Source organism: Arvicanthis niloticus, chromosome 7, assembly GCF_011762505.2.
Source record: "Arvicanthis niloticus isolate mArvNil1 chromosome 7, mArvNil1.pat.X, whole genome shotgun sequence".
Lineage (NCBI taxonomy): Eukaryota > Metazoa > Chordata > Mammalia > Rodentia > Muridae > Arvicanthis > Arvicanthis niloticus.
In genome coordinates this window covers 55785932-55809251 of record NC_047664.1, presented here as the reverse complement: position 1 = coordinate 55809251, position 23320 = coordinate 55785932, and the positions used below count along the sequence as shown (strand labels likewise).

Genomic DNA, 23320 nt, shown 5'->3' with positions numbered 1-23320 from the left:
ATAATTTTATGTCATGTTTTTTTTTTTTTTTTTTTTTTTTTTTGGTTTTTTCGAGACAGGGTTTCTCTGTGTAGCCCTGGCTGTCCTGGAACTAACTCTGTAGACCAGGCTGGCCTTGAACTCAGAAATCCGCCTGCCTCTGCCTCCCAAGTGCTGGGATTAAAGGCGTGTGCCACCACCGCCCGGCTTATGTCATGTTTTGAGTGCCTGTGTTCTGTGATCATGTTCTGGCCCATAAGGAATTTTTCATTTATTTAAGATTTATATATTTTATGTATATGAATACATTTTTCATTTATTTAAGATTTATATATTTTATGTATATGAATACACTGTGTAGCTGTCTTCAGCCACACCAGAAGAATGCATCAGATCCCATTACAGATGGTTTTGAGCCACCATGTGGTTGCTGGGAATTGAACTCAGGACTTCTGGAGGAGCAGACAATGTTCGTAACCTCTGAGCCATCTCTCCAGCCCCAGAATTTTTCGTTTTTATCTATCATACTGGCACTCAGAATGTTTTAGAGGGTTTTTTTTTTTTTTTCTCATAAAGGACAACAATTAATTGGAGCTGGCTTTCAGGCTTAGAGGTTCAGTCCATTATCATCATGGTGAGGGCAGGGCACCATCCAGGCAGGCATGATACAGGCAGAGCTGAGAGTTCTACATCTTCATCTGAAGGCTACTAGCAGAATACTGACTTCCATACAGCTGGGATGAGGGTTTAAAGCCCACACCCACAGTGACACACCTACTCCAACAGGGCCACACCTTCTAATAGTGCCACTCCCTGGGCCATGCATATACAAACCATCACAGATTCCAAGAGCAGCAAAAGAGTCAGAGAGAACCCCACTGTTAGGAGTCCCACCAGTTAAGAACCCCAACATGTATGTAGAGGATCTAGTGCGGACGCCGGCAGGCTCTGGGAGTGCCACTTCAGTCTCCATGAGCCCCTATGAGCCCTGCTTAGTGGATGTCCAAGGGCCACATTAATGTTTTAGGTTTTTAAGCATTGTCCATTTTGATTCTTCACACTCCACACTCGGGGTGCTCAATTTGAATGTAAATGAGGGCCTCTGGGGTGGTCAGAAAGATCATTTACAAACCCAGATCTTCACTTGCAACCTCTCTCTCTCTTTTTTTTTTTTTTAATTTTTATTTATATGAGTACACTGTAGATGTCTTCAGACACACCAGAAGAAGGCATTGGGTCCCATTACAGATGGTTGTGAGCCACCATGTGGTTGCTGGGAATTGAACTCAGGACCTCTGGAAGAGCAGTCAGTGCTCTTAACCGCTGAGCCATCTCTCCAGCCCACAACCTCTCTTTTAACCGATTGGCACTGTACACTTTCAGAGCAGGTTGGAGTCTGGGGCACCAGGTATGTAGAATATTCTGGTAAATAACTCGATAGCAATGCCTTTGCTCAACACTGGAGCAGGTGGCACCTCACTGCAGGAATGGTGAGACCGAGTGGAGTCTCCTGCTTTGAGGCTGTGTCCTGAATGGACTGACATGTACTCCTGCACCAGGAGTCCCTCTCCAGGCTCTGCAGAGCACCGACAGGTGAGCTTCCAGCATCTCCATGCAGATCTCTGGTTCCTCCACCCCCTAGTCCTCTATGAACACCCACCTCACTGCTGGCTAGAAAGCCAGCCATCTTTGGTGAAGCTAGGTAACAAAAAGCCAGTGTCTGCTTTGCTGGGTCAGGATCTGCTTTCTAGGTAGTGTGTTTCCTGGTGAGCATCAGACATGAGCAGGCCCCAGGCTCATGTCTAGGTTTGATTTCCATGTCTTGAGTCTTCAAGTCAGTCAATATCTTCCAGCCTCCAGCCACACTGCTGCCTATAAATGAAGATCAAAGGGACTAGAAATGATATTCTGTGGTAGGCCTTGCTGAATAAGACTATCTAACATTGATCAGCATGGAGACAATGACAAAATCAATAGCATCAGCAGGGATGAAGCAAATATGAGTGTGTGAGCCTCCTACACTGAGTGGCATCCTGCATCGTAGCCAGCTTTTTTTTACGAAAATAGCAATATATTATAAAAACAATTAAAAGGCCAGATATGCTTCCTCACGCCTGTTATCATAGCACTTGGCAGGTTCATACAAGAGGATCATGAATTCAAGGGCAGTTTAGGTGTAACAAAGGAAGACCCTGTCTCAAAAGAAGAACAAAACAGTACTGGGGTATAGCTTTATGGCACAGGGCATGCTTAGCCCGTATGAGGAACCCCGAGTTTCAGTCCCTACTTTCCCCTCAACAAAGAAGATGGTGTACAACAGCAAACAGTATACAGCAAATACTAGTATCAAATATGATGTGCTTTCCATGATTTTTTTTTAAATTTTGAAACAAGGTTTCACTATGTAGCCTTGGCTAGCCTGGAATTCACTTGGCAAACCAGGCTACCTTATAATTCACCAACATCTGCCTGCCTCTGCCTCCTGAGTGCTACAATTAAAAGCATGAGTCACTATACCTGGCTCTAAGGTCATTTAAAAAAAACATTAAACTATTACATTGTTGGGCTAGAGATGGCTCAGTGATTAAGAGCACTGACTGCTCTTCCAGAGGTACTGAGTTCAATTCCCAGCAACCACATGGTGGCTCACAACCATCTGCAACGGAATCTGATGCCCTCTTCTTGTGTGTCTGAAGACAGCAATGGTGTACTCATATACATAAAATACATAAATAAATCTTTTTTAAAAAAAGAAAACCTATTGCATTGTTATGAACTAAATAGTTTTTACGTATTAACAAACAAAACTTGCAAAAGCACAAATCAGAGCAATATTACTGCAGACCCAAAGTTGGGCCTGCATCTACTGTATTTAGTGGCTCTCTCCTCTCTGTGCCTCATTCACATATTTCTTCTGGTCCAGAAGGCAAGAAAGGAGTTGGCTGGGGCACAACCCATCCCCTCCCTGAAACCAGCCTGTCCTTTTCAACTCCAGCTGTTTCTGGAGTCAGTGCCCCAGCAGGCTCAGAAGAGGACAGGGCTTCTTTCCCACATCCTAAACTAGAAAATAGAAGAGGGAGCCCCTCCTCGACCTACTAGTCAGACAGGCAGGAGATAAATGCTTGTGAGGAACTAAGGAGCAGATGCCTGGCCCTTTAATGACAGGGGCTCTGGCAGCTCAAAACTAATTACTTCTCTGGCCCTTGGAGACCATTTTCCACTTCACCATCAACAACTTCCTCCAGGAAGAGGACCCTTGGGCTCCTGGACACGGAGGAAAGGGGTTGGCTACCTGGATACACCAGCTTGAAAACATTTAAAATGGCTCACCCTTGAGTACTTCAGGGGAGAATCAGTCTCAAGGATTCCATCTCAGAAAGCCTCAGTCAACGGTTGTATTTGTTTCTGGAGCAAAGTACATGGGCATCTTACTCCTACTTGTACCTGGGCCAGTTAGGAAAGTGGGGTGGATTGGGAGTAGAAAATGTCTTTCAAGGGCCACAGGCTCCTCCCACCCCCCTGTTCTGCCTTACAGCAGCCCGTGACCCTTTCACATCACAGTGGGCTGGGATGCTACTCGCTGGGAGACCTCTAGCCCAGCACCTGCAGCAACATTACCCTCCCTCCTAAGGGGAAACCAGAAAGAACTTTCCTTCTTTAAAGGGCTCCAACTCTTGTGCCAGCCAGTATCAGCCAGTGCCAGCCAAAACCAGAATTCCCAGTCTCTCAGGTTTCCGGCTCCCCCCACATTCTGTTACTGTTTCCTTTCTACCCATGAAGCCAAACACAGCTCTAGGACAGTGGCCTACATTTTCCTAGGGAATGCCTGGAGACTCACCATACTCCTGTTTTAGGTAGTAAAGCTTTCTTTCTTTCTTTCTTTCTTTCTTTCTTTCTTTCTTTCTTTTTTTTTTTGGCAGGGTCTCATAAATGGGGAAGTGCTTTTGAAGCACCGTCTCTTGCACACCTCAGGAGCTTTGGGGTGTGGACTTGTTTATTTCCCTAAGTCTTACAAAGGCGAAAACAGGCTCTCACAGAGTTTAAGGAAATGGCCATAAATCATAAAATGATTAAAAACAGAGAGATTGTGTCTCAACCCAAGTCTGTGTCCCCCAAACTCTTTTGTGCTGCAGGACCAGATATAATCTTTGGGAGAGGAATGGGTTGATAGGGAAGTGCCAGCTCAGCCCCAGGACATCAGCCATCCTTAATATCACCCACCTCCTCCTTGATACATAGGGGTGGCTCAGACCAGGAACCAAGGCTCCTAATAAATTTGCATTTCAGAAACACAAGGAATATTTCATTTTGGTTTTTGATTTTTCTTTTCCTCTTCCCTTCTCCTTCTCGCTCTGGCCCCGCTCACTCCAGCCCAAAGGTTTTTATGTATTATATTTAAGTTCACTGTAGCTGTCGTCAGACACCCCATAAGAGGGCATCAGATCTCATTACAGATGGTTGTGAGCCACCATGTAGTTGCTGGGATTTGAACTCATGACCTCTGGAAGAGCAGTCAGTGCTCTTAACTGCTGAGCCATCTCACCAGCCCCGTTTTTGATTTTTCAAAACAAGGTTTTTCTGTGTAGCTCTGGCTGTCCTGGAACTCTCTCTGTACCCCAGGCCAGCCTCTGCCTCCCCAGTGCTGGGATTAAAGGCATGTGCTACCACTACCAGGCTTCAAGGAATAGTGTGTGTGTGTGTGTGTGTGTGTGTGTGTGTGTGTGTGTGTGTGTGTCTGTGTGTGATTGATGGGTAAGTAGAGATGACTTACTAATTAAGGCTGGACAGACAGCTGGTTAAAAGTACCACTAGCTGATCTTGATTTAGGGTACTGTTTGAGGTACCCACATGGTAGCTTACAAACATATGTAGCTCCAGTTCGAGGGGATGCACTGCCCTCTTCTGGCCTCCATAGGCACTGCATGCTTGTGGCACACATATATGCCACAAAACACTTATACACATAAAAATACTTTTCTTTCTTTCTTTTTTTCTAAAAAAGACAACTTGCTAAAAGCCCATGACCTCAGCTCTTTGATCTCTCAAGGAGCAAACCAAGTTAGTGTAAAGCCCTGTGACTGCCATATTCTGTCTAGACAATTGCTCCACCACGAAACAGAACCTTCCCGACAATTTCAAACTGTACTGAAAGCCAAGAAGTCTGCTTCCCTCTTCCTCTCCATGACACTTTAAAGTGGGCATAATTTTATCTCCCTCTACCTAGGAAGGCAAGAGCCTTTGTCCACATAAAGTGGGAGAGCTAAAATCCAAACAGATACTCAATAGAGCCAAACCCTGTTTCAGAAACAAAGCCAAAGACATCAGAACCTCCTCCTAAGCCACAGGGGCAGATGCTGCAGGCAGACCCACCGACCGCGGGGTGGGCAGACCCTCTGACTACGGGGCGGGGCTTAACACTGCCTGCTTTTGTATCTTCTCTTCACTTCCTTTTACCACCTGCTATCGATTCACATTTGACAACACATTTCTGTACACACGTCTGCCCCAAGTGGAATTCTTTCTCACAAACAGCCAGCGTGCAATTCACTCATCCCCTCTACTAGTCTGAAGCATTCCTTGTTTGTGGTGGGGTTGGTCCACGCTGGGTGTGCTCAGCCTCAAGTGCAGGTGCGTCTGCTCTCCCAGGTGATGTCAACACATGACTCCAGGTGGTTATATACCAGTTAGCCCTCCTTACAGGGTTCTCAGGCTGAATCCCTGTGGAAAATTCGTTTTATCAGAACCATTACTTGCTGCCATGTTAGGAGAAGGAAAATCATTTCCCCTTTCAGCGTTGTTTCTAATGACAAGTGAAGTTGGGAACTCTTCCGTAAGATTTGATTCTGAAGTTCCTTTCTGAGTTATCATTCTCTTTGGGTACTCAGCCTTCGGGAGTTTTAAATTTTCTTTTGTCTTTGTTTAACATCTATCAACTGTATTTATGTCATATTCCAACATGTGCATTATAGTGTGAAATGATCAAATCCAGCTCCCCCCTCCCTCCTTCCCAGCCTCCTATCACCACCATCCTATTTGGGTTGAGAACCCGGGGCACTTCTCATTCTGCGTCTGCTTTATTCCATGTAGCATATATCCTTCAGTTCTAGCCATGTTTTTCTCAAGTGACAGTAATTTTCTTCTTTATGCCTGAGTAAAACTTCACATTTCACATTTTCTTTGCCTACTCATTTCTTGGGTGTTTGTGTTGTGTGTGCACAAACACGTGTGGAGGCCAGAGGTCAATCTAGATAGGATGGCATCTTCTCGCCCTCTACCTTATTTTTTGAGACAGGGTGGCTCACTAGGCTGGAGGTCACTGATTGGCCCAGCTGGTCAGCGAGTCCTCAGGATTCTCCCATCTCTGCCTCCCTCACACTAGGATTACATGGATATGCCACCACACCTGGCTTTTTATGGGGTGTTGGAGGGCTGAATTTGGATCCTGAACTCAAACACTACCCACTGAGCCATCTCCATAGGTCTCTTTTATTTATTTATTTATTTATTTATTTATTTATTTAGAGAAAGAATCACACTATATAGCCCTGGCTGTCCCTGGACTCTCATCATATAAACCAGGCTGGCCTCTTACTCACAGAGATCCATCTGCCTCTGAGTGCTGAGATTAAAGACCTGAATCACCATGCCTGGCCTATTCATCTCCTGATGAACATCTTTGTCTATTCCATGTCTTCACTCTTGTGAATAATGCCGAAATAAACAAACATGGGCACATGTCTATCATATGCTGATTTCAGTTCCTGTGAGTATAGATCCAGAAGTGGGATGTCTGGGTCACATACAAGTTCAGTGTTTCCAGGAACAGCTACCTATGTTGCTCTCCATACATTCCCACCAGAATAAAGTTTTCTTTCTCTCCCATTCTCATCAGTATTTTTTTCCCTAATAGCTATTCTGTATTGAGCCAGATACCTCATTGTAGTTTTTTTATTTGTATTTTCCTGATATTAGCCACCTGTATCTTTTTATCCATATGCATTATTGAAGAAACAGGCATATTGGCAATTTTTAAGAATGGGAGGGGGTTACTGGAGATCAAACCCACAGCCTTATGCTTGCTAAATAAGCACCCTACCTTCTACACAGAAATTAATTAAAATTAATTAATTACAGAGTCTCAATATGTAGCCCAGACTGCTGTCATACTCAACAATCCTCCTGCCTCAGCCTCCTGAGTGCTGGGGTGATAGGCGTTTACGTTCCCTTGCCTGACCGCAATAAATGACTTATTTAAAGCTCTGGAATGACTGGAATTTTGTCTTCACACTTCCCTTTCTAAATTAAGGCTGTTTGGTCAGTCATTACCCTACTTAGAAATGGAATTAGTGATGGACCGTAAACACACCTGTTGGCTGTTCCCTGTGCGGGTCATTGTGTTATATATGCAAAGGCATGGAAATTTACCATTGGAAACAACAACCTTCCGGTCAAGACAGTCAGTCTCTTACATGGAGAGCCCTGTCCAATTAGCACCTCAGGCGGTTAGGCAGTATTAGTGCCTAAGCAGGAGAGATCTGAATAGCTCCGCCAGGCAGTGAGAATGTGGATGGAGCCCCTCCCACTCCTGGAATTCCCAGGAGGGGCAAGGCAGGGCGGGGCCAGGAAGGAAGCTGGATCGCAGATTGCTGAGTCCCTCCGTCTAACTCTATTCGGACTACCACACTACCCTATTGTAGGAGGGCAGCCCATGTGTTTGGGATTTTGTTTGTACTTGCACAGGATGATACAGGGTAGAGAAATTGTCAGATTTTTGTTTGCTGTACTGCGAATGGAACCCACTGCTTCAGGTTGCTTATATGCCCAGCTAAAAGCAAGTGTTTGTTTTTGAGACAGCATTTCTCGGATTTTGCACCAGCCTGGAATTTGTCATGTAGCAAAGGATAACCTTGAACTTCTGACCTTCTTTCTTTCCCCTCCCAAGTATCATCAAGCTTGATCTATGCAGTGTTTGTTTTCAATCCAACTCCAGGCCTCCAGAATGCTAGGCTACTTCACCAACCCAAAGAGGCTTAAATAAGGAGAGAAGACACACTCCAAACCTGGGCATTTCATGAACTGGGACCCTGGACTGAATAAAAAGGAGAAAATGATGGGCCAGCAAGATGGCTCAGCAAGTAAAGGGGCTTATTGTCCAAACCTGACAACCTGAGTGCCATTGCTGAAGTCTATGTAAAAAAAAGCTGGAATTGGTTGGTAGTGTGCACCTCTGTAAAACCAGAACTCTTCAGGCAAGATGGAAGACAGAGACAGAAGGATCATCAGAAAGCTCAAGGACTTTCTGATGAAAGCCAAGAATACACAGTGAGAAACAGTGAGAGGGCTTGCCTCAACAAGGTTCATAAAAGAGACAACTGATTTCATAAAGCTGTCCACACACACACACACACACACACACACACACACACACACACACACGGTGGGGGGGGGTGGGGAGGGGGGAGAGACAGAGACAAAGACAGAGACTGAGAGATAGAGAGAAAGGCACCTATCTATCACCAAAGGAACCAGCTGCCAGCTGCCTCAGGCTCCTGCCTCTGTGCCTTTCCCTTTCCCACCAGGATGGATTGAATACTCAAGCCATTCCTACGTATCGTAATACCAAATTCTATACTGGAAGGTCTAGGCCTATGAGCGACTTCTGTTTACAAGCTTGTGTTGTGCAAACCTTGTTCCTTGATTTAAAAGTATTGGTTAAATAAAATCAGCTATAGCCAATGCAATGACTGGAGGGATTAGATGTAGGTGGGTTTGGAGTGACCTGGTTGGAGGAGGAGAAACCAGAAGGGAGAGAAAGAGGAAGAAGAAGGTGAGGAGGAAAAAGAAGCCACCATGGGTTAGGTGAGTCATGAAAACATGGCTCTGAGGGCTGGCCCATAGGAGTTAAGAGCAGCTGAGATGAGACCTAGTAATAATAGCTCAGGTTATTAAATTTTTAATTTAAACGACTATTATTTTATGTCTAGAAGCCCAGTTGAATTTATTTTAAACCCACCCCACTGCCTTTAATGCTGCTCTCTGGTCTCTTCTGCTTTGCTTGAATGCATTTCCCCTTCGTGGCTGCATGGCCTGATGAGACGACGGTAAGATGTCTTTGAGACTGGCTCTAATAGCACAGAGGGTAGGTATCTGCCCAGCTCTTATGCCGTTTAAGGTTTATTATAAATATAAAGGTTGTGTGTCTTTTATCCAGGAACTGGATGATCAAGGTGGGATAGAAACCCCAGATTGGGATAGAGGGGAAATGGACCATGAGCACGTGGCCAGGAGAAACAGCAAGTATCTGGGGTAGACCGCTGGGGCTGGGGAGGTGACCAGGCCAGCAGTTAGAAGAGTAGATTAGGGGCTACCCTCCCCCCAGTAATTGTCAAAGCCAAATAAAATAACCATAGTCTGAGTCTCATTTGCAAGCTAGCCGGGGAAAAGCTTAAATTGGTTGCACTACATAAACCCACCCTTCCTTAGGTTGCTTTTTAAAAAATTTACATTCATGTCATGGGCACGAGCATGTGTGCGTGCATATGTACTTATACAGCTCTCAGGAGTCGACTCCCTCTTTCCAGAATGTGTATCCAGGGAATCAGGCACTGAGCTCCAGTCACTGGGCATGGAGGTGGGTGCCCTTCCCCACTGACCGTCCCTGGCTCTCCCTAAACTGGTTTGGTCAGGCATTTTTGTCACAGCAACAAGAAAAGTAACTGCCACACAAACCAGTCTCAAAGATATCTTACCGTTGTCTCATCAGGCCATGCAGCCATGAAGGGGAAATGCGTTTGAGCAAAGCAGAAGAGACCAGAGAGCAGCATTAAAGGCAGTGGGGTGGGTTTAAAATAAATTCAACTGGGCTTCTAGACATAAAATAATAGTCGTTTAAATTAAAAATTCAATGAGCACATTACAAGACACACAAATCAGAAGGCTGGATAAATAAACTAACAAGCGGCTTTAAGAAGATTATTCGGAATGCAGCTCACAGGGGAGGAAACTGCAGATCTACAGTCAGTCTTTAATGAGAGTCCCATCGCGGGGACAAGTTAGCAGCAGAGCAGTCTAGCCAAGCCATTATGCAAAGAAGAGTAGAAAAATATATTTTAGATATAAAAGTCTTTGGATTTTTATTGCTAACATCACCTCACTAAACAAAATTACCAAATGTGATTTCTTTCCCTCCTTTTTAGCAAGAAAAACAAAACCAGAAGGTACGGGTGAGAGAAAAATGGTGAACTGAAAAATTATCGAAGGGCTGATGACATGAGTCAGTGGAGAAAGGAGCTTGCAGCCAAGCCTGAAGACCTGAGTTCAATTCTCAGGACCCACCTGGTGGAAGTTGGTTTTGGACTGCCTCATGAATATTCAAACACAATCATGTATATGCATACAAAATAAATAAATGTAATTACAAAATAGATGGGTGAAAAAGTAAACAATATTGACTTGGGAATTATAACAATAACAATAATGGAAGCCAGAGCTCTTAGTTTAAAGAAAAAAAAAAAAACCATATATATCACCCAACAACAAAGACAGGATGTTAGGAACACAAACATTGTACTTGTAGAGTGGAGGGACATAATAAGGGTCATGATTGCATCTAAGTCTTTATTCATGCGTGACAATAATTAACCACCAAGCAAATAGACATTACATATTTAACTTCTAAACCAAGACAGGAGAGACAGTCAGAGAAGCAATCATAAACCATAGTAAATAAAGAAAAGCATTCATAAGCCGAAAGGAATAACTATCCCAGGCATATCAACAAAAGCAATACAAACAACCATATGGAATTCTCCTGGACATTCCCCTAAGACAGCATACGCCTGACACTCATCACAGTTTTGTGAATCTGAGTTTACCTAGATAAATACATTTTAGCTTATTTATAATTTTGGGTTCTCTAATGGGTTAAATAAATGAATTAAATTAATAAAATTAAATTTTCATTCTTTCTTTCTTTCTTTTTTTTTTTTTAGATAAGAGTAAAACACAGGCTGCCCTTGAACTCACTGTATAGCCCAAGTTGACTTTAATCTCCTGGTTTTTCTGCCTCTGCCTCCCAAGTGATGGAATTATAAGAGCATGCTATCACACCCAGCCATGAAATTGGTTTTTATATATTAACATGAATAGGTCACAAAATTATAAGTGGAAAATTGAAATTGCAGAATGTTCTATACAGTACAGTGAGCTTTACTTAAATTGTTTAAACAAACAATGCTTCATATCATTTATAAATAAAGTCTGGAATGAGGAGTGGGGCCAGGTGAGCTGGTGCATGCCTGCAATCCCAGCCCTAGGCGGTGGAGGCAAGAGAATCAGGAGGAGAGGTCATCTGGCCTGTGTGTGAGATTCATTGCTATCCCAGGCCACCGAGACCACAACTGCAATTAAAGCAGGAGCCGGGAGGTTGCACATGAAGAGAGAAGGTCCGGTTGTAGTTTGCCCCTGGCATGGAGGATTGAGAGACCTGGCTTAGTCTTGCAGACTATACTAGCTGGTTTTGTGTGTCAACTTGACACAAGCTGGAGTTATCACAGAGGAAGGAGCCTCCCTTGAGGAAATGCCTCCATGAGATCCAGCTGTAAGGCATTTTCTCAGTTAGTGATCAAGGATAGGAGGGCCCATTGTGGGTGGTGCCATCCCTGGGCTGGTAATCCTGGGTTCTGTAAGAAAGCAAGCTGAGCAAGCCAGGGGAAGCAAGCCAGTAAGTAACATCCTTCCATGGCCTCTGCATCAGCTCCAGCTTCCAGGTTCCTGTCCTGTGTGAGTTCCAGTCCTGACTTTCTTTGGTGATGAACAGCAATGTGGAAATGTAAGATGAATAAACCCTTTCCTCCCCAACTTGCTTCTTGGTCATGATGTTTGTGCAGGAATACCAACGCTGACTAAGACACAGACTAAGTCCTGTTCCTCTTCCACCACTGGCTCCCTAGCCCCTCAGCTGTGCCTTTGATGTTTGATTCCCTCCCTCCCTCCCTCTCCCCTCCTTCCTTCTTTCTTTCCCTCGTTCCTTCAAATTTTGAATTTCTTTATAATTTTCTTTTTAATTTTTTTGAGTATGGGTATTTTACCTGCAGGTATGTCTGTGTACCGTGTGCACGTCTGGTGCCTCCAGAGGACAGAAGAGGGCACCAGATCCTCAGGAACTGAAGTTACATGGTTGTAGGTCAACATTCAGGGACTGGAAATGGAACCCAGGTCCCTGAAAGAGCAGCTAGTGCTCTTAACCACTCAGGCATATCTCCAGCCCCAGTGTTTTAATTAAAAACGTGTGCACGCACACACATACACACATGTATGTATGTATGTATGTATGTATGTATGTACAGAAGGCAGATCATTATAAGTTTGAGACCATTCTGGTCTGTATAACAATTTCAATTCATCCAGGGCTACATACTGAGACCCTGTGTCAATAAGTAAATAAATGAATAAATATCAGTACCACACACAACAAAAAAGTGAACAACAGGCTGATTCAGGTTGGTGGTTTACTATACTTCCTGTACATTTTCCAGATGTTCAAATATTTCATAAATCTTCTGAGTAAAAATATATTTTGTATACCACTCAGGTAGAATGCCTAACAATTAGATTAATTGCGTAGGCATTGAAATTAAGTTTAAAGTGTGGTTCCTGGTAGTTCTAGCCACCTGTCACATGCTCAGGAGTTGTGTGTGGCAAGAGGCTGCCCACCAGACTGTGAGATGTTTTCCACCACTAAGCAAAGCTCTCCGGGCAGTCACAGAACCTCAACAGCACATTCTCTCTCTGCAGCTTGAAGCAGAAACCAAAGACAAACACTGTCTCCTAGCTTGCTCAGATAGCTGTCTGTCTGTCTGTCTGTCTGTCTGTCTCTTCTTTCTTTCTTTCTTTCTTTCTTTCTTTCTTTCTTTCTTTCTTTCTTTCAGGGAAGGGGTTGTTTGTTTTGAGACATGGTTTTTCTGTGTAACCTTAGCTGTCCTGGAACTTACTATGTAGACCAGGCTGGCCTTGAATTCACAGAGATCTGCCTGCCTCTACTTCTGCCCCCATCCCACCCCCACCCCCACCCCCACCACAGTACTGGGATTAAAGCCCTGTGTGCCACCACTGACTGTCTCTTTGTTATTGTTGTTGAGACAGGAGACAGGGTATCACTCTGCAGCTCTGGCTGCCCTGGAACTTCCTGCATAGTCCAACTGGCCTCAACCTCACAGAGATCCACCTGTCTCTGCCTCCTGAATGCAGGGATGAAAGTCGTGGGCCACAATGCCCAGCTACAGATAGCCGTTTTACACAGCTACCTCCAGCCCACCTGCCTAGGGATGGCACTGCCCACAGTGGACTGGTCCCTCCCATATAAATTAGCAATTAAAAAACACCTTATGGATGAGCCCACAGGCCAGTCTGATGGAGACAATTCCTCAAGTGTGTGTTGGGGGGGGGGGGGTCCTCTTTCCAGGTGTATCAAATTGATGACCAAGGTGAGCCATTTTTCTTTTTTTCTTTTTTCTTTTTCTTTCTTTCTTTTTTTTCTTCCTTTTGATTTTTGCTTAGTTGTTTTGAGGGTTGGTGTTGGAGATCAAATCCAGGACCTGATCCTAACCACCACCATTGAGCTGTACCCCCTAAACCCTTACTTCTCTGCCTTTTAGTCCAGCAGATGGGCACTAACTCCAGTACCACGCACATGCAGATCAGATGTGCAGTGAGCAAAGGAGCAGAACTGTAGGAGCCTTCAGTCCAGTTCATTGAGATTTCCAGTTGAGATTTCCAGTTAATTGAACTCCAGTTAATTGAGATCTCCCCAAACATTTCAAGTGATAACATAGAGCTTGTGTGGTGGTTTGAATGAGAACGGCCCTAGAGACTGCTTAGTCCTCAGTTGGGAGAACTATTTGGGAAGGATTAGGAGTTGTGGCCTCCTTGGAGAAGATGTGTCACTGGCAGTGGGCTTTAAGGTTTCAAAAGCCCACACCAGGCCCAGTCTCACTCCTGCTCATGGCCTGCAACTTGGGGTTCAGACATGAGTTCTCAGATTCTGCTCCAGCAGAATCTGTGCATGCTTCGCCACAACACTCCCCATGATGGTCATAGATTAACCCTGTGAAACTGTAAGCAAGCCCCCAATTAAATGCTTGCCATGGCCATGGTATCTCTTCACAGTAACTAGGACAGTAACTAAGACAAGTTGTAACAATGATAAGCTTGCTCCCGGCTATTTTAACTCTACACAAGATGCCTCCCCACATATAAATCTGGGGAAATTTACATAAAGAGAGACATTTCCTCGGTTTTCTCATTTGCTAAAGTGCTGTGAAGAGTTATCTGAATAGCCAGTAATTCACTAGCAAGTCCAGCCGTAACAGCAAAAAAAACCATTATGGAAGCTTCTGGAAGGTTAGAGACGTCAGCATTGGCTTCAGGAAGTGAGAGACTTGAGACTTCAGCCTCAGACCACAGAGTTGCTGCAAGCCATTACATTCTTCCCATTTGGACCTTAATTGGCTTTCTCTCTGGTACAAATCTTCCTGAACCTCCTCTAACTGTCAAATCAAGGGCAAGCCATGAGCCATACCAGAGCTAAAGTAAGCTTTCTAGAGTCAGTTCATCAGCACCGTTGGATCAGCACACAGAAAATACTTTGGGCTACAGAAGGCTTTGGGGATGTAAACCCAGTTATTGATTCCCAAGGAGCTAGTAATATCAATGCTATACTATAATCCCTTTCCTGGATAAGATATTCTTCATTCATTTATTCATTCATTCAAGTGGTTATATTTTGGTCCCCTACTAGGTATGAGGCACTGTCCAGGAGATAAAGCAATATGGACTTAGACATGGTTCCTGTCTTGTTGAGGATCACAAGGGATAATTGTCATGCTGGCCTAAGGTACATGGCAATGTACAGGTGACTTCTACACTACCAAACATATTCACAAAGGAGACAGAGGCAGGAGGATCACCACAAGTTTGAAGCCACCTTGGATTATATAGCAAGACCTGATCCCAAACCACCAACAACAACAAGGACAGCACCGGCAAAGCCAGCAGAACGCTTCGTAGCTAGGCAGACTGTTGAGAGTAGATCTGGAGCCTCTGTAATAGGTAAACCTATTTTTTGACAAAATCCTCAAATCACCACAAGTCTCAGTAAGGAAAATCTCACTCTGCCCTGCCAACCTCCCATCCATACCCAAATGTCCGTATTCTTCCTGAGATTGATAGATACCACACTAGAGGCGTCCTAGGAAGACCTTGGAACTGACAGAGGGATCTAACAAGAAGAAATGAGGCCTCCTTTACGGGTATCTCACAGAGGAAAGCTGCAGAGAAGCACTGTGCATGGTTCAACAAAGGGTGAACACTTTGTTGAATATCTCCTTGGGCCCAGACACCATTCATCCATCCAATAATAATGAAAATGGACAGCCTCACCCCATCAAACATAACAAACTAAAGAGCAGACCTCAGAGCCCCTGGGTGCTCTAACCTCCTGCTCTACCGTACAGGCAAGGAGACAACTTAGGTCCTGCCCAGTGTCTCTGAATCAACACACTCTCACCTTTCAGCATGAAGTCAAGGGCAAGTCCAGAGAGGCAGCTAGGCTATTGGTGATTAAGGAATTAATAATTAAGGAACTTGGAACTAAAATGAGCATTGTTTCCTGTGTCTCTTTTTATTACGTCTGAGTTTTGTTCTCTTGATAAGGTAATGGGAAAATGAAAAGATCTAGGAGGCGCTGGACCCTCTCAATGCCCAGGAAACAGAAGCATCTTCCATCATTGTGTTTGGAAGATAGATTAGGCATTAAATTATGGAGCTCATCTGTTCAGATATCAGGAATAATGTCGACTTTGATAGAGCGTCACTCACTATAGAGATTGGTTTCAAAATTACCTGATCTGACTCAATGAATAATTTAAGAATTGATTTTCTGACAGAGACACTGAAGAATGAAAGGCACGACCTCCATCCTTTAGAGGATAAAATGATAATCTTAGGATGAAACATTTTCTTCTCCTGGAGGCCTACACCTCACCTTGGTCTACATGGGTCTGTTTTGATGGAGAAACTTCACCATTTGTCCCCATTAGTTCCTGATGATCCAGTAGCTGTAGCTTACAAATAAATGTTATTTGTTCTGATGTGCAGATACACATCCAAGTCTCTGCCCAGGGTACCAAGGTCAAGGATGACACACACTTGATCCAGAACTGGGATGCAGGAGTCAGCAGTGCATGGACATTGCCCTGGGTTAACTTAAGCTATGATGGTAAGGCAGCAGATGCTGAGAGATGGCTGGAGGACACCCATTTCATGCAGGGGTGCTCAGCAAAGGGACATGTCTCAGCTCAGTGAGTACAAGATCCAAGAGGAAAGAGACCACCTGGTACCTTTAGGGATCCAGGCCATGGAGCCCAGCCTATCAAAAACCAAAAAAGGAGCAACCAGCTATCTGTATGTCAAGATGGGAACTGTGAATTCAACAGCCACAGACAGTGACCCATTCAGGGATGAGCTATATGCTGGTGAGGAGCATGTGGCCAGAGCCATGAGCATCAGGAAATGTGAGCAAACTGGAAAGATGAGAGCCCCAGTCTTCCAGGAAAAGTCTGTGTGTCTGGTGTCAGCCAGGTTAACAATGCCCGCCCCCCCTTACTTCAGATACATCAATGAATATCCCATGAGCAGGATAGAAATGAGACTTCTTCCTCCACAGTCCACAGAAGTGGGATGCCTAATGGCCCATGGAAGTCACTAAAGTCCAAGGAAGTTCATTACACCATAAGTGTGGGAGAAACCCAGAGAAAGTTCTAGAAGGATCCTAGGCTAAGTAAAAACTGAACTCAAGAGGTCTTCAAGAAGTTACAGGGAAATAAAGACTCAGAATTGTGATTGAGGTGAGTTCAGGGGTAAACATCAGATTGGCTGGCCACTCCCACACAGGACATGGTGAAGAAAGTTTGCCTGGCCTTCTGTTTCTTGTTTTGTTTTTAAAGACAGGGTTTCTCTGGCTGTCCTGGAACTCACTCTGTAGACTGAGCTGGCCTCAAATTCAGAGATCTGCCTGCTTCTGTGTCCCGAGTATCGGGAGATGGTGCTTTACCTGGCCTTCTGGAGTCTGAGAGACTAGATGCAGCAAGAAGTTCTAAGGATGAAACAGGGGTCTTTTGGCTCTGGCCCAGCTTTGGAGCATCTTGGCTTTCCATGGCTGCATCTTCTTTCTCCTCACATTCCTGTCAGCAACCAATGTACAGGCCACCATGTGAGCTCAACAGTGTCCTCCACAGTGACCCGTAGAAGCATAGGCAAAGGGGCTTCAGCTAGTTTTCCTGTGTCGTCTTCTTAACAACCCTGAGAGGCATTGTTACCCACTTTACAGGTGGGAAAAGAGGAAGCATGTCAACAACATGTGGCCCCTTTTCTGACAAGTGACAGCTCTAAGTCAAGAACACAGCCAGGACAGAAAGAGCAAAGAACTAAGAGATAAGAAGTTGAGCATCCTGGGGCATGAGTATTATCCCACGCTTAGTAAGGTGGGGCAGAAGAATCCTGAGTTCAAGGCCAGTCTAGACTTTGTGGCAAGATTAAAAAAGAAGGGGGTGAAGAAGAAAGGAGGTGGACAGACCTGGTTCTTAAACAATGGAAAAAGCAGTCATGGATGAGTAACTGGCAAGAAAGCAAAGGATAGGTGACAGCTGAGCACCAAGACCCACCTAGAGACCCACATAAAGACCCACCTAGAGACCCACCTAGGGACCCACCTAGAGACCCACCTAGAGACCCACCTAGGGACCCACCTAGGGACCCACATAAAGACCCACCTAGAGATCCACCTAGGGACCCACCTAGGGACCCACCTAAGGGACCCACCTAGAGACCCACCTAGGGACCCACCTAGAGACCCACATAAAGACCCACCTAGAGACCCACCTAGGGACCCACCTAGAGACCCACCTAGGGACCCACCTAGAGACCCACATAAAGACCCACCTAGAGACCCACCTAGGGACCCACCTAGAGACCCACCTAGGGACCCACCTAGAGACCCACCTAGGGACCCACCTAGGGACCCACCTAGAGACCCACCTAGGGACTCACCTAGAGACTCACCTAGAAACCTACCTAGAAACCTACCTAGAGACCCACATACAGACCCACCTAGGGACCCACCTAGGGACCCACCTAGGGACCCACCTAGAGACCCACCTAGGGACCCACCTAGAGACCCACCTAGGGACCCACATAAAGACCCACCTAGAGATCCACCTAGGGACCCACCTAGGGACCCACCTAAGGGACCCACCTAGAGACCCACCTAGGGACCCACCTAGAGACCCACATAAAGACCCACCTAGAGACCCACCTAGGGACCCACCTAGAGACCCACCTAGGGACCCACCTAGGGACCCACATAAAGACCCACCTAGAGACCCACCTAGGGACCCACCTAGAGACCCACCTAGGGACCCACCTAGGGACCCACCTAGAGACCCACCTAGGGACTCACCTAGAGACTCACCTAGAAACCTACCTAGAAACCTACCTAGAGACCCACATACAGACCCACCTAGAGACCCACCTAGGGACCCACCTAGGGACCCACCTAGAGACCCACCTAGGGACCCACCTAGAGACCCACCTAGGGACCCACCTAGAGACCCACCTGGAGACCCACCTAGAGACCCACCTAGAGACCCACCTAGAGACCCACCTAGGGACCCACCTAGGGACCCATCTAGAGACCCACCTAGAGACCCACCTAGGGACCCACCTAGAGACCCACCTAGAGACCCACCTAGGGACCCACCTAGGGACCCATCTAGAGACCCACCTAGAGACACACTTAGAGACATCTGTCAGAGCTGGTAGCTCCTTCCCATTCACTTTCAGACTCACTTCTTCGTTCGTAAACAACTGTTAGCCAAGGAGTCCTGTCTGTGTAGAGATTTAGGGTTCAAAAAGTGATAACTAGGCAAGTTCTTGCCCCGTCTTCTATGACTCCATAAACTGTAAGATTTGTAAATCTTGTAATAACCATAAAATAGGGGAAAAAAGACCATTTTGTGGTTAAATGTATTTTCCTGTATCCACAAGATGGGTTCACTGGAGCCATTAAGGAGGGTGGCGTTGAAGACTTACGACTAGCTGTGACAACACTAGTCAGGGGAAATGTATTTGTGGCCATTATCGATGACAGTCAACTTGGCAAACAGGATTCTAGATATTTTTCTCCTTTTTATACTTACGCTTCCAAAATTTTCCTTCAGTGAGCATTCCTAGCTGGTGCTGCTCTAGTTTTATTTTGTGTGTGTGTGAAGGCACACACACCACAGTGCTCCTGTGCAGGTCTGCTCACAGGCCCTCACCGGCCAGCTTGTTCAGGGCAGGGATTCTTTGATGCTTTTCTACCCTGGACACTAGACTAGCTGTCCCCTCAGTCTTCCAGGGGTTCTGCTGGTTATACCTCCTATCTCCCTGTAGAAGCACCAGGGCCATAGAGGCTCGTGTTCTGGGTTTTATGTGAGGTCTGAAAGTTCAAACTCCACTAAGGCAGATTTTACTCCTTAAGCCATCTCTCCAGGGCTACTTCTGTTTTGAGACAATGTCTCCTGTAACCAGGCTGACCTCGAACTTGATTTGTAACTGAGGATGACCTTGATTTCCTAATCCTCTTGTCTCTACCTCCCAAGTTATGGGTTTACAGGCATAAACCCTCTAGCAAAACCCAATCTCTCTAACACTGTTACCATGGCAGTAACATTTCCACAGGAGTTTGATAGGTGTCTTGGGCTTTCTATTCATGACCAAACATCATGACCAAGAAGCAAGTTGGGGAGGAAAAGGTTCATTTAGTTTACACTTCCACACTGCTCTTTATCACCAAAGGAAGTCAGGACAGGAACTCACACAGGACAGGAACCTGAAGGCAGGAGCTGATGCAGAGACCATGGAAAAGTGCTGCTTACTGGATTGCTTCCCCTGGTTTGCTCAGCATGTCTCCTTATAGAACCCAGGACTGCCAGCCCAGGGATGGCACCACCCACAATGGGCTGGGCACTCCGGCCTTGATCACTAATTGAGAAAATGCCTTAGAGCTGGATCTCATGGAGGCATTTCCTCAAGGGAGACTCCTTTCTCTGTGTTAACTCCAGCTTGTGTCAAGTTGACACACAAAACCAGCCAGTACAGGAGGCAATCAGTATCCAGAACATTGCAGCTTCCTCTTTGCCTTGGTGTTTTCTAAACTCAGAGCTGAGGACAGGGCAGAGGGCACATGAACAGGCCCCAGTGAAGGATCTCTGCAGTTGCTAGTTGCCCAAAAATCCCCAAAGTTCTGGCTCAACATCACCTCAACATGGCCTCTTTCCACAACCCTTACAGAATATTAGTCCTTAGCTGTTTTTCCTGGATACCTGCCCATCAATTCTCAGAGGCCTCTGTGGAATTCTTAATAGTTCTTGTCTTGCCTGACCTGAGCAAGCCAAGGGTCCAGAGGAGGCATGACTCTCCAAGGTTCTGTGACTAAAAAGGGGGATAAGCAGACTGGAATGCCAAGCCTCTGGTGATTAAGTGCTGAGTGACCCCATTCAGTGCCCAGCTGCCTGGGGTCTTTCTGGGGCCACTTTCTGGGACTTCTGGGCCTGCAAGGGTCATCCTAGGCTAACCTCAAGGATCACCACACTAGCCACGAATAGCTCCTTTGGTAACAAATAAGATGTTAGCAGATATCCAAAGCTCTCTCCTCTCTCTTTTTGTTGGTTTGTTTTTGCTGAGATAGGGTCTTACTCTGTAGTTCACATTGTCCTGGAACTTACTATGTAACTGAGGCTGGTCTTGAACCCATGGTGATCATCCTGGCTCAGCCTCCCCAAGTACTGGGATAATGGCATGAGCCACTATGTCCATTTTCTCCTAGGGAATCTGTATCTACAAATAGCAGCCAGTGCAAAGATGAGTAAGATTACCAATTAGCCAAATAAAAGTTCCTAAAAGTAGGGACTAAGAGATGGCTCAGCCAGTAAACCACATGCTATGCAGTGCCCAGCACACACATAAAAGCTGGACACCACAGTGTGTGAGCTGAGAACCACAGAACCAGACTTCGACTAGTGAGAAAAGCAGCTGCAGAGAGGCCCCAGCCAACATGCAAGGGAAAGTAGACCAAGACCCACTAGGGCAGACTGTTGCTCTGCTCAGTAGTTTGCTGGTGATAAGCGACTCTCCAGTATCCATGACCACATCTCTGTGACTTCAGCCTCCATGAAACCCTACACCATCAGGACTCACCAGCCTCAACTGTGACATTGAGTGTCATCTGGGGAAGCCAAGCAGAAACAGACTCATGCTGAGAGTGGTGGTGAACTGGCATGTGACCACAGGAAGATGGAGGGGACCCAGTCACTTGAGGCAGAGTCAAAGGTCTTTGAGGAACAGCCTGAGAGGATGCTGGCAGGATGGGGTGTCCATTCCACTCAGCCTTCCTCATCAGACTCTTGTTTTCCCAGACCTTGCCTCTGCCTCCCTTCCTCCTCTTCCTTCTCCCTTCTCTCCTTTCTCCTCCTTCCCTCCTTTCTTTCTTCCTCTTCCCCTCTTTTTCCTCCATTTCTCCTTCTCTCTTCTTTGCACCTCTTAGAAGAAGAAGAAGAAGAAGAAGAAGAAGAAGAAGAAGAAGAAGAAGAAGAAGAAGAAGAAGAAGAAGAAGAAGAAGAAGAAGAAGAAGACATGATGTCGTCCAAGTGGGCCTTGAAGTTCTGTACGTTTGCTGAGTGAGATCATACAGATGTCTACATTCTCTGAGCATGCTTGCACCATAAAATTGTGCCATTGTGAGGTGGTTTGGAAAAGAGTAGTTGCATGTGAATATATACACATACACTTTAATGTAATACACTCACCAAGAAAAATAAATTAGCTTCATTCTCTCTATCTTTGCCTTTCTTCCCCAGCAAAGAAAATCAAGTTGGGTTGTCTGGTTTTGGTGTTTTTTCCCCCAAGACAGGGTTTCTCTGTGTATCTCTGGCTGTTCTAGAACTCTCCAGGTAGACCAAGCTGCCCTCTAACTCAGATCCACCTGTCTCTGCCTCCTGAGTGCTGGAATTAAAGGCATGCACCACCACGCTCAGAGAAATATAGCTTTCAATATTGGAATTTTGCCTCTGAACTCAACCTAAGGCCCTTGTGGCTTTTCAGGGCCTTTAGTGGCTAAGTCTTTCTATAAGATGGCCCTTCCACCTAGAATCTCTTCTTCCTCCTCCTCCTCTCCTTCTTACCTGGAAATTAGCTGGTAACATATTGATGCTCAGTCCTGCAAGACTGAGAATCAGAGTTTATAAAAAGCCAGATGAAGTGGTGTGCACGTGTAACTCTAGTGCAGGGGAGGCAGGAACAGGAGGATCCTGGGGCTTGGTGGCCAGCCAGCCTACCCAAACCAGTGAGCTTCAGGATCACTTCACACAAGCTGAAGAGACACAGCTTCAACCAATAAGAGGAAATGCATGGTATGGTGGTACACACCTTCAGTCTCAGCACTCAGGAGATGACAAAGGCAGGTGCATTGCTGTGAGCTTGAAGCCAGCCAGAGCTACATAGTGAGACCTCCTCTCAAAAATCAATAATTAGGTGGAAAAGTGATTGAGGAAGGCACCCACAATTAATCTCTGGGCTCCTGTGAACTAGTAGACACACACACACACACACATACACACACGTACATGTATACACATGAACATGTACTAAGCCCAACTGGCCCTTACTGGAAGCCATCCCATAGCAAGATACCACTTTCTAAGAACATTTCACTTGATTTGTACATTTTTCTATCACAGTTATTTATTTCGTGTATGATAGACAACTTATGAGAGCTGGTTCTCTCCTTCCACATGTGGGTACCAAAAATCAAATTCAGGTCATGAGGCTTGACAGCAACAACCTTTACATACCCAGCCATCTCCTCAAGCTTCTAACCCCATTTCTTACCACACCCTGCAGGCCCTACAGTACAGAAAAGGAACCGAAAGTTTCCACTTTGTGATGCCTCTCTGGACTGTGCCCTGGTTGGAAGGAAGGTAGCCCTGTGTTTACCTGTCTTCACAGGTCCAACAAAGCATGCCTCATATTCAGTGAGTGCATGCAGACAGGTAGTTCGAAGCCAGATTGTGACTGAGAATGGGCAATGGAACCAACCAAACAAACAAACAAACAAATGTTCACTCTAAAGCAGTGGTTCTCAGCCTTTCTAATGCTACAGCTCTTTAATACAGTTTCTCAGTTGTGGTGACTCCCAGTCATAAAATTATTTTTATTGCTACTTTATAGCTGTCATTTTGCCACTGCT

The 23320-nt window shown here is 45.5% G+C and overlaps 1 long non-coding RNA gene across 1 annotated transcript; it reads left to right on the top strand.

The window, feature by feature from the left end:
* The first annotated feature begins 1442 nt into the window (after nucleotides 1-1442).
* LOC143443105 (uncharacterized) lies at nucleotides 1443-10526 on the top strand. The gene is made up of 2 exons (XR_013111844.1): nucleotides 1443-8301; nucleotides 10176-10526. It is a non-coding gene; the product is annotated as an uncharacterized LOC143443105 (long non-coding RNA).
* The last annotated feature ends 12794 nt before the right edge of the window (nucleotides 10527-23320 follow it).